This window comes from Tympanuchus pallidicinctus, unplaced genomic scaffold (genome assembly GCF_026119805.1).
Source record: "Tympanuchus pallidicinctus isolate F22 unplaced genomic scaffold, pur_lepc_1.0 scaffold34, whole genome shotgun sequence".
In the NCBI taxonomy this organism is placed as follows: Eukaryota; Metazoa; Chordata; class Aves; order Galliformes; family Phasianidae; genus Tympanuchus; species Tympanuchus pallidicinctus.
The window spans coordinates 1,213,394-1,223,867 of NW_026294752.1; the positions used below are offsets into that span (position 1 = coordinate 1,213,394).

The following is a 10,474-nucleotide window of genomic DNA, read 5'->3' on the forward strand; positions in this document are numbered from 1 at the left end:
GATGATGGCCTGAAAGCTGGTAGCTCTACTGGTGCTCCTACTGCTGCCCTCCGGGCTGGTGATCACGTTTGCAATGAATGGAAAACGTGACTTTATTTGTGTGTGTGTGTGTGTGTTTGTGTTTGAGCACTTAATGACATTTCAAGGCATCCGACAAAAGTCTAATTCCTTGGATTGGTTTCGTCAAATAATAAAATGACTTGACATAAGTATAATTGAAAGCAGATGTGGAAATATGGAATTTTAGCAGTCACTCTGCCCCCGCCCCCCCCCCCCCCCCCCCCGCTCCCCCCCTTGCTTTCCCCCCTTTTCTCTTAGCTTTCATTCATGCCAGAAATATTTTCATTTTTGTTTCCTACTTCCTCTCCACAGAACAAAGCCTAGGGAGGATGAGTTCTGGGGCAGCGAACCAAAGGGTATTCATTTCACATTTTCTCATCTCCTTGTGAAGTTTCCACCTTTTCTGAGTTCAATTTCCATTATGAAGGATTTTCAGCTACATCTCCTCCTTTCCACTATTTTTGAACTCATCCTCTAGATGAACTTTGTTATATAATCGTTTCTGTCTACGGTGGCTGTTTACAGCTATTGTGTGAATCTGAAGCTGTAGGTTACGCGCTGGGCTCTGTGGAGCAGACGTTAAGTTTTTGTCTTTTCCCTTTGGTTGGATTGAATAAGTGTTAAACAGAAGAAACAGTAAAGATGCAGGCTTGAACACATATGTGAACATAACTGTGGACAAAAGGCTGAAGGGCTGTTTCCCAGAGTTTCGCTCTGTAAAATACTATGTCTCTACAGGCTGAAGGGAATAGGCTAAAAACAGCTGATAATATTTTTGCTATTATCACTGGTACTTAAATGGCAGAGATGAGTTTTTCAGTGGAACAACCCTTCCCAATATGTCAAATCAGTGGAACTGGAAAAATTAAGGGCTCAGACTTGCAACAGTGATAAGTTAACATTTATTTCCCTAAATCTTCAGCCATACCAGTATCAAAGCATCGTTGCTATCACTCGTTTGGGAAGAAATAAGTCTTATGAAAAAAAAAAAAAAAAAAAGAAACAAAACTATTATCTGCTTTGATATTATCTGCATTGTCTTTTCTTGAAGAGTGTTGTGTGTTTTTAAAAGAGTCAGGTATTCTGTTCCCATTCCAGTGGGATTCAAACATAGTATCCTGTCAAAATCCCAGCCTAAAGCTTTGACTGAGGTCTTTCAGCCCCAAGAAGTTTGTCTGTCTGTTTTTGCCATGATTTCCAAGCCTTTTGACCAATACAAAGATATTTAAGGGAGCTCTGGAAATCTCTGTTATTTATGGTTCCATAATTTAATGAAGAAGAGGGGTGCCTTACTGCCACTGCTAATGCAGAAGGTGCAAGCACACAAGGTACTGCTGTCTGAGCTTGTCCTTTCTCACAATGCAGTCAATCCCACATGAGTCTCAAATCAACCAGAAATGAGGGTTCACTCTTTCAGCTGCCGGTGATACCACTGATTCCCTGCTACAGCACGTTTGGCTTCAGCTCTGAGAGGGCTGGGCTATGTGTTAAGAGGGTCTCCAGTCTGTTTTTTTATTCTAGATACTAGCTCTATGGTTTCTTCTTCCAGCTGCAGGCACCAGAAAATTCAAAGGTCTTTAGAAATCAGACCCCATTTTTGAGTTGTGTCAGTAATATAATGGTCTGTTTAAAAGCAGTATACGTGTCTGAGGCAGTGTAGTCTCCATAGAGAGCTGGAAGCAAAAGCATGCTTGGTAAATGTAACCTGGTGCTCAGTTGAGTGTCTTCATTTCAGGAAAGGAGGTATTTCAATGAATATCTTGCACATCTTAAAGTAACACCATGATTCTATGCTAAGTGTTCACTATTTTGTTTCTAATTAGTAGTAGTACCTTCTTAGAATAGAAATAAAAATTCCTGACCTACTGGATTTATTGCTATCAATTTAGGTAGGTTGCATACTGTTCTTTCTGGAGCCAGTAGTGCTAAACAGGAAGATCTTATTCATGTTTCTTCAGGATATTGTAAACAGATATGTAAATACTTATAAAGCTATAAATTACTCTTACCTGTATAACCACAGTTCATCTTGGGATTAGTCTGTAGAAACAAAAGTGTAAAGCACACATCTCTGATTCATCTGCCAAGTATGTTGGTAAAGCCATCCATTTGTTGTGAAATTCTTCTGGTTACGTGGTTCAGCTTGTACATGCAGTTTCCTCATCTGTGCACACACTTATCAGATCTGTGTGGACAAAACAGATGTTTGCACAGTCTTTACGGAGAGTTCATCTGTATGTTTTCCTTATTGCTATGATCAAAATGTCAAGACGGACAGTCAACTTTTCACGTGTACACACTGTTCCAGGGTTTGACAACATTATCAGTGGGAGCATATAATCATCTGCACCATCATGTTTTGTTTTCTGTAGGCTTCTGTGTTGTGTAGCCCTTAGGTATATCTTCTTCAGTGCACATCTGTTAAGTATGTAAAAGTCAAGTATGTGGCCATGTTCTCTACACTGTGTTTTCTAATTCAGACTCCCAGACTAAGCCTGTAACAACAAGCTGTATTCTGTCTCCTGATAGAACAAAAGCCACTATTTGCTGCAAATACATTTGTTTGTCTTTATTGAAGGTGGTAAACTTGCGGCCAACATGAAAATTATCTCACCATTGAAAGAACTCTGTGAATTCAAAACTCTCATGATGTGTGTTTTAGCTGGAATGACAAGTGGAAAGAATGCAATGAGCTTAAACACCTGGTAGATGTTGGTTCTTCAAATAATATGAAGGTTATGTATGCTGTGCTCCAAGATGTCAGTTTTGACCTGAACTTTGAAGAATTTTTCAGAACTCCATATAACATGAAAGTCTGTTATTTCAGTTTGTCCCTCCAGGTCTGCACTCTTCCATCCCAGATCCATCCTTCTGTACTAATCTTTTCTATTAGGAGGGACACCTTGTTCATATCTCCTCCTCCTCACTCCCCTTCTCCAGCCTCCTCCACTGCCCTTGCCCTCAGATCACAAATCATGTTTCCATAAGAAGTGTGTACTCTGGTCATTTATTCTGCTACTCGTGTCCCGTGTTTTCCTGAGAAGGCCTACATTTGTGTCCCTCACCTTCCACTTCCTTGGTACCTTTATTTTGGAAAGTAAGATGTTTGTGAGGAGATGCAACTGTAAGCTCTATTGGGAAGATGGAATGGGAAATTATGAGGGAGCGATACTGTTATTTCAGAAAGTGTTAATGAATGCTGTCAGCCAAACCTTTGACTTAAAAGAGAGGGTGGGAGCAACAAGCAAGTGATGAAGGCTCGATGTGTTCTCCATTACTGTCATTCTCATTTTCCTTGGCTGGGAGCATCTGGAATAGTCTCCAACACTTTTAACTGAGTAAATGCAGCATTCCCAAGCTGTTGTGTGACAGACAAACAGATGAACCTACAAAGAAATGCCATGAAGTTGGCTGTGTGGATTCACAAGCTCATTCAATTATTCATGACTAGAAAAATAATGTTATATAAATGGTCAAGATTTTTTGAGGGTGAGTAATTGTTTTGGATGTCTTATTCTTCAGATGATCCATTAAAAATACCTTAAAAGGGCTTGTGTTTCAGCACGTGGGTTCCCAGAGCCCTCTAAAAATTGAGGGTCCTTATAAATGTCTCATGATGAACACCCAGAAAACCCAGAAATGATCAAAATGACTTTTCATTCAAAAGTGCTACCCATAAAGTTATGCATTGAGGCATTGTTTTCTGGTTTATATCCGTCTGTGAATCCTACTTGCATGTTTGTATACAGACTCTAAATAAATGTTAACAGTATTTTTTATAAGTTATGTTGTAGGTGGAAGCACTTTGCTAGAAGCAGAAACAGTGGTCTAAAAGTTTGGGAAGGGAGGCCCAGGAAGAGTTCATTGGTTAGGTCTTGAATGTGGAGCTGTTTACTAACCACACACAAAGTATGTCAAGAGGGAATAGGGCATTGCAGCATTGCTCTCCAGCACTGCTAGTGTCTGAAGCATGGGAAAAGTACATATAAAAATGTACCAAATAAACTGGAAAAGCTGAGTAGAGGCAGGCTCGTTTAGGCTGTTTCAGGCTTGCTATAGGATGGAGACTGCCTGCGGCAAACAGGAGTTTGGTGGGCACTGCTGCAAAGAGGTCACAGCAGCAGTCTGGGATGAGGCTGGAGGAAAGCAGCAGAAAGGTCACGTAGTCCATCCAGCTAAACAGTCCTGGTGGGTGGCAGTCTGAAATAATTCCTGAGCTATTAATTAGGAAGATGCTTCTTCCAGGTTCCGGCCAAAGTCATAAGACATGCCAAGGCAAGGAGCCAAAAGATCAAAAGGACACTAATTTTCTTTTTTTTTTTTTAGCCATTCTGTGTAGAGGGGGAGGAGAGTGCTGTCCAGGGCCAGTTCACACAGGACGTACTGATGGAGCTTGGCTTTCCTGTAGGATGTAAAGAAGCAGAATCTGTCTGCTGCTGTCCTTTAGTGCATAGATTTAGTGTAGAGATAACTGAAAATTATTTTAACTTAGCCTTACCTTTTATCTTAACTTCTTCTGTAAGACTGCTACTACTTACACTGTCTTTTGGTCCCTGTTAGGGTTACACATAGCCTTTTCAAGCCAACCTACTGAAATTACCTTCATTAACAATATTTCACAAGCCCTTCAAAAGGAATATTGCAAGTCTCGATTCTAGGCAGATTTTCTAGTAAAGCATAAATAAACCCATCACATTGTAGCCTGTGACTTGCATTTAATATCATGAGAAGAGCCAAAGCCACGATTCCTAATGGTAAAGTGCAAAGGAGAAGGATGTACATCCCTTACCTGCTAGACAGGTCAGACTCCATATTGCACATAACAAGTATTCTGTAAACAGCACTGCCCATGGAGTTTTGTTTCTCACTGACTTCTCTCTGAATGACTCTTTCTCACTCCCCTTCCTTCCATGAGTCCCCTGTTTGCATCCTCTGATGTTTGGGAAGGGTATGTGCTGCAGCCTTTCCCACAATGGCTCTGCATGCCTATTTTCACTCAGCCTGCACCTACTATTCTGACAGACTTGGCCACGAATGAGCAGGAAATTCAAAACTGATTGGGGGCAAAATGATAGGAGAAAAGGGCTGGATGACAGTGTGGTGTGTCTTAAATACTTATTTTTAAGGAAATTTGATTAAGCAGGGTAAGTCTGGGGAACTGAAAATATCTATGGAATTGACTTTTGCAGGAGGAGCCTGGTAGGAAAGACACCAAAGACTAAATTTGCATTGCATCCCATGGATTCGCTACATTTTTCCCACTACAGAATGCAAACTAGACATTGGCTATGAATGTAGAGGCTGGTCACTTCTTACAGTGAAAAAGAAAGCCAGAATTTTGCAACCCAAACAGGAAACACAATGGTAGGTCCTACTTTTATAAAACCTTTCTTCTTCGTCCATTTGTCCTGTGGTTGTGGAAGGGAAACCCCCATTTTAATGGAATGTTTTTGTGGGGTCCAGAGTGAGATTCCAGTGGGGGCTCTGTTGCAATCTTAAACTTGGAGCAGCTGTTATCCCTCCTTAACGACGTCAGTAACATTAATTTGATAAAGCCAGAAAAAGTTCTAGCAACCTTCATGGAACTCTCAAAGGAATTTGATGGGAACAAATTTTTTTTGTGTTATTTATTTTAAGTGTCGTTGTGGGTTTTTTTTTCCCCCAAACTTAATTGTTGAGGCTAGAACAATAGATTTTCAGTATACCACATTTGAAATTTGTGTGCCTCTTTCTGATTGTATATTCATTTATATATATATATATTAAGGAGAATATTATTACTATTATTTTTATTATTGAAAAATGCATTATCTCCTTTTTGATCCTTCCTTCACTTTAAGCAGGGAAGAAATAAGAGAATAAATAGAGAAAAAGGCAAACATCTACATTATTTCTTGACATTTCTACCAATGAAAATGCACTAACGTCTTGGAGGAAGGGGAATGTTTATAGGTCTTAAAACCACGTAAAGACCATGGAAGTGCATGTGTTCTCATAACTCTGCTGTAGAACTGAAACTGGGGCTCCTAAATAACTTCTTTTCATTAAAGCACAAAGGTTTAACTAGACCTTTTCACATGAAATCACATTTTGGTATTTGATTTAAACCCTGCCACCATCAAAAGTTTCTTGAAATTTACACGTAATTGGCCACTGTCAATTTAAAATTGTCTTCCTTTTTTCTACATCATTAAAAACATCTTTGGTGTTTGATCCAGCCATTTATTATATGCTTTACAACCCTAAGGAACAAATCTAAGTTCTGCTCCACTGGTTTCCTTCTGGTTATGATGGTGAGCTGACAACATTTCATTTAGAAATTAATCATATACTCTTATTGTTGAAGTTTTTATAAAAATGAAATTAAATTGAAATTAAAGACAGGTGTACACCCTTTATTAAGTTTAGAGAGAGCATGTTATTAATTTTCCATTCTTCATACAAATGCTGCCCTAGAAGGTAGCTGAGTGTGAGGAAGTTATAGCACCACTCTCTAATATGATAATAATTGGCAAGCAAGAGGAATTCTGTAGTTCCTGAGACAGTGAAGAGGAGCAACCTTTCCTTTTCCACTACTCAAATTCCTGAGGGCTGCACATTTCTAACATACAAAAAAAATTTCCCTCCCACAGCACACACATTGCAGAGTGCCTACCAAAGTTTAGAGGGCAGTACTCAAAAAGTGACCAGGAGAAGAAAACACATTTGGAGTCACTCTGTTTCACAGGAGTGGGCTGTGGGCTAAAGCACACGTTGTCTGTAGTTTCCAGGCTCGTCCCCAGTAGCTCTGTTACAAAGCTTAAAGTTTATCCTCACTGACATCTATAACACAGAAAAATATGTTGGGGGCAGGAAGTACTTGGAGAAATAGCAATAGACAAGACAAAAAATCTTCTCACAGCAGAATTTGGAGGAAATACGTGTTTTGAGTTAAAATGTTAACCTTGAGAATAAAGTCATTACTCTGTGGTGTTGCCACATGAGGCATCATCACAAACGCATGTCAGTGTATAATCAATTAGTGATCCTGCATGGTCTTTGTGTTGACTGCAAATCTGGGTACAGGAACAGGAAAGGTCTGACAAAGATGGACAGTGGTGGTAGTTCACTGCAAATCCCACACTGAGCACACACTTTTGACCTAAAGGAAGATTAACATTTATGAAGAGACATGGTAGAACCTGAAGAGTGAAAATGTCTCCTTAAAATTAGTATTCCTGTGTACTGGGGCAGACAGTAATCTTCAAATCCTTAATTTAACTTCAGTTGCAAGCACAGTTATACAATCCAGGGCTCAGCATCGTGCAGAGATTCTTTTGTGATGCTGTTTATCCTCCAGCCTAAGACCTTGGGTGGAGTCATGGATTTCAAGAGGAGACCTCTGCCACCAAGTTCATGATATGGTTTGCTCTGCCATGGATTCCTTGCCTATGTGACAAGGAAGAATAGAACCCATCCCATGGGGAGCTATTTCCAGAGTTAGTTGAAAGTGTTTGGTTGTTCCTTGGGTTGCCTTCCTCTGCCTGTCCTGAAAGAGGTAATGCTCTTGGTGCAAAGTAAAATTGTCATGCTATTATGTGATTCTTAGCAGAAGGACCAGTGTTGGTACATTTGAGATCAGATATTGGATAGCCGTGTGCATATTTCACAGTCACATGTGAAACACTGTGCACATGTGAATACTGTGTGGAGCTGTGTTCTTGATGAATACTGGACTGCCTCCTACACCATGGGAGAAGTACAGCAAGTGCAAGACAAAGGCCAGATCCCAGGGCCACCTCCCCTGCTAATTTGTAGCTGAGTTTTGCCCTTTACTCTCCCACTGATTAAAAGGGAAGAAAACTACAATATTTAAGGAAAAAGAAAGCAATTTCTTTGGCACTATTTCTGTCTGTACCTCTGAACTGAATTCTCCTTTAAACACAAGATACTGGATCTGTGTTTGTGAACACATACTGCATGCCCTCTTATGAGTGAGTTGTAGTCTCTTTTCTGCATAAATATTTTTACCAGTCTGATGCGCCTTTCTGTTAGCTGTTTGGGTGGCATTTTATATGCTCTTGAATTTTTGGTTATTAAGATAGAAGGTTTTGATTTTGATTTTATTATCTCAAGAGCCAGGGAGAAGAATGGAGCATGCTTATCTGGTTGTTTCAGAGTCTTCTGGGAGGAAGGAACGGGCAAGCAGGTGAGACAGAGCCTCACCTATCCCAGTGTGTGATGATGAGCAGTGGGTATTTTGACAAAAAGATAAGGACAGCTTTCCCATTACATCCCTCTGACTTCTGGCAAATTTTAGGAATGAGCTGAAGAATGTTCCTGAACCACTGTGTTTAATAGCTAATGGCTTTTGGTTAGAGAAATCCGATCCTCCCTTTGGTCAGTAATATGCACTGAATAATGTCTTCAGATTGCTGCCAGCCATGTTTTCCATGAATCTTTGAAAGTCTGTGGAAACTCGTCGGGCTCATTTTTCAGTTTTCTTGTTATTCAGATCAAGAGATCCATTCCAGCTTGGGCCATCTAAGGATTTGACCTTTGGATTCCTGTCTGTGTTAGAGTGCCTGCTGCCACTGCTGTCCTAGCATTTTGCCACTGCCTTTGTTGCAAGGAGCTGAGTAACATCATGATCTGTGCAACTGGTAACTTGCCTGTCTGGAAAAATTTAGAGCAGGAGGGAGGGAGGCCCCTTGGGATTGAAAAAGCTTCATAAAAGGCTTTATATTAGTTGTTAGGTGTGTGTATACATATGTCTGTATATTTGGGAAATAATTTTGCAAAATTTTTCATTCTCATAAACATGCTAGGTTTTTCTTTTGGCCTTGGTTCGTGATAGGGAAAAAAGCTTTTGTTCTGAAGGGGTTTTCTCAGTCATAAACTGTGCATTTAGCTACTGAACTTGCCCAGATTTTGTTACTGTTTTCCCTCCAAGTATACAACACAGTGTCAGATCAGACATTCTACAGTGTATTACAAGTCTTCCTTTTAGCTTTGCATAAACAGAACTGATAAATATTGTCAATCAGAGTTACTATTTTTTAACTGCATATGTTGAAGTTGTGGTCATGAAAAGTGTAAGCCCTGGCAGTTTTGTAGCTCCCTTTGCTGACACTTAAGGTTTTGCGATTTTCTTTTTAATTTCTTTGAACTATAAATAGAGGAAACGTACTGCAATGCTTTATTCGTGATGACAGCATATACAACAGTCCATATGCCTGTGTTTTGGCTCAGAATTGGACAGATAGATGTTTGTAGTTTTTTCATGTGCTATTGATGATTCAAGGGTTAGATAAATTTACTGTAGTGGGAGGTATTGGCAGAAGTAATACTTGTATAAACATGATCCTTTTAGTTATAAAATAAAAACTATCACTAAATCACTTTACTCCCAGTTGCACATGTCCAGAAGCTCTTTCTCATTCCACAGGACAAAGTTTGGTAAATCCCTCCTGGTATGAGTTGCTTCCAGAGGACAATTTCAACTGTAGATAATTCTGTTGGATACTGTTAGGAAATGGCATGGCAAGACAAGTTAAAAATAGTACATTTACATCCTGGGTATAATGAGTTGCAAAGAAATTTGCTTTGGGGTTCATACATGAAGATCGTAAATAAGACATTTTAAAGAAGCTGATACATGGTATATGACCATGTGGGTCCACATAGAGTGAATAAACCTGTAGGTATTAGATGTTCGTTATTAAGGCTAAGGCTGCTGATTCGTTTCCAGATGCAGTTTTCTGCCTGGGAGCTTTTATGCAATGCAAAAAAAAAAAAAAAAAAAAAAAAAATAAAAAAGTTATTATCATCTCTCTCTTTCCCTTTTTTTCTTTCAATCCAGAAGCTCAGCGATTTGGAAGCTTCATTCTATGAATTGTGGTTAATAACATCACTATAGCATCACATCTCTATGGAAGGGACAGCATTGTTGTTTTATGCAATTTTAGTTAACAGTCCTCAAATTCAGATCCTACTTGAACGCAAAGTGAAAAATAATCATGTGCTTTGCTAGCTGGTCCTGGTCCTGTGGGTAACTGCTGGATTTTCTGACACTATAGAGTGCTTGATTTGCATCTTCTTTTATGTGGTACCACAAAACTCTCCGTAGGCCTATGTGGTAAGGATTCTTCATAGAAGAGAAATGTTCATTTGGCCATTTACATAAGTTTTCAATTTGTGCTGGTTTATCAGAAGTGATAGTACTGGGGGTCTGGAATACGGGTTCTCGGATAACTTGGTGTGTTGGCAGTGAGTAAATCCTATTTTAATGTATTGGTTTTTATCTGCTTTTTAGAAACAAGAAAATGCACAAAAGGCTTCAGTTTCTTCCTTTTTTTTTTTTTTTTTCTTCTTTTTTTAAATTGTCTGTCCAAAATTTCTGGGAAGCTGAGTATTTGGAAGAAAACTGAGTCAA

The 10,474-nt window shown here is 39.4% G+C and overlaps 1 long non-coding RNA gene across 1 annotated transcript; it reads left to right on the plus strand.

Moving 5' to 3' along the window:
• Positions 1-319: 319 nt before the first annotated feature.
• LOC128088468 (uncharacterized) lies at positions 320-8,353 on the plus strand. Its single transcript, XR_008210266.1, has 3 exons — positions 320-3,549; positions 5,250-5,424; positions 8,176-8,353. It is a non-coding gene; the product is annotated as an uncharacterized LOC128088468 (long non-coding RNA).
• The last annotated feature ends 2,121 nt before the right edge of the window (positions 8,354-10,474 follow it).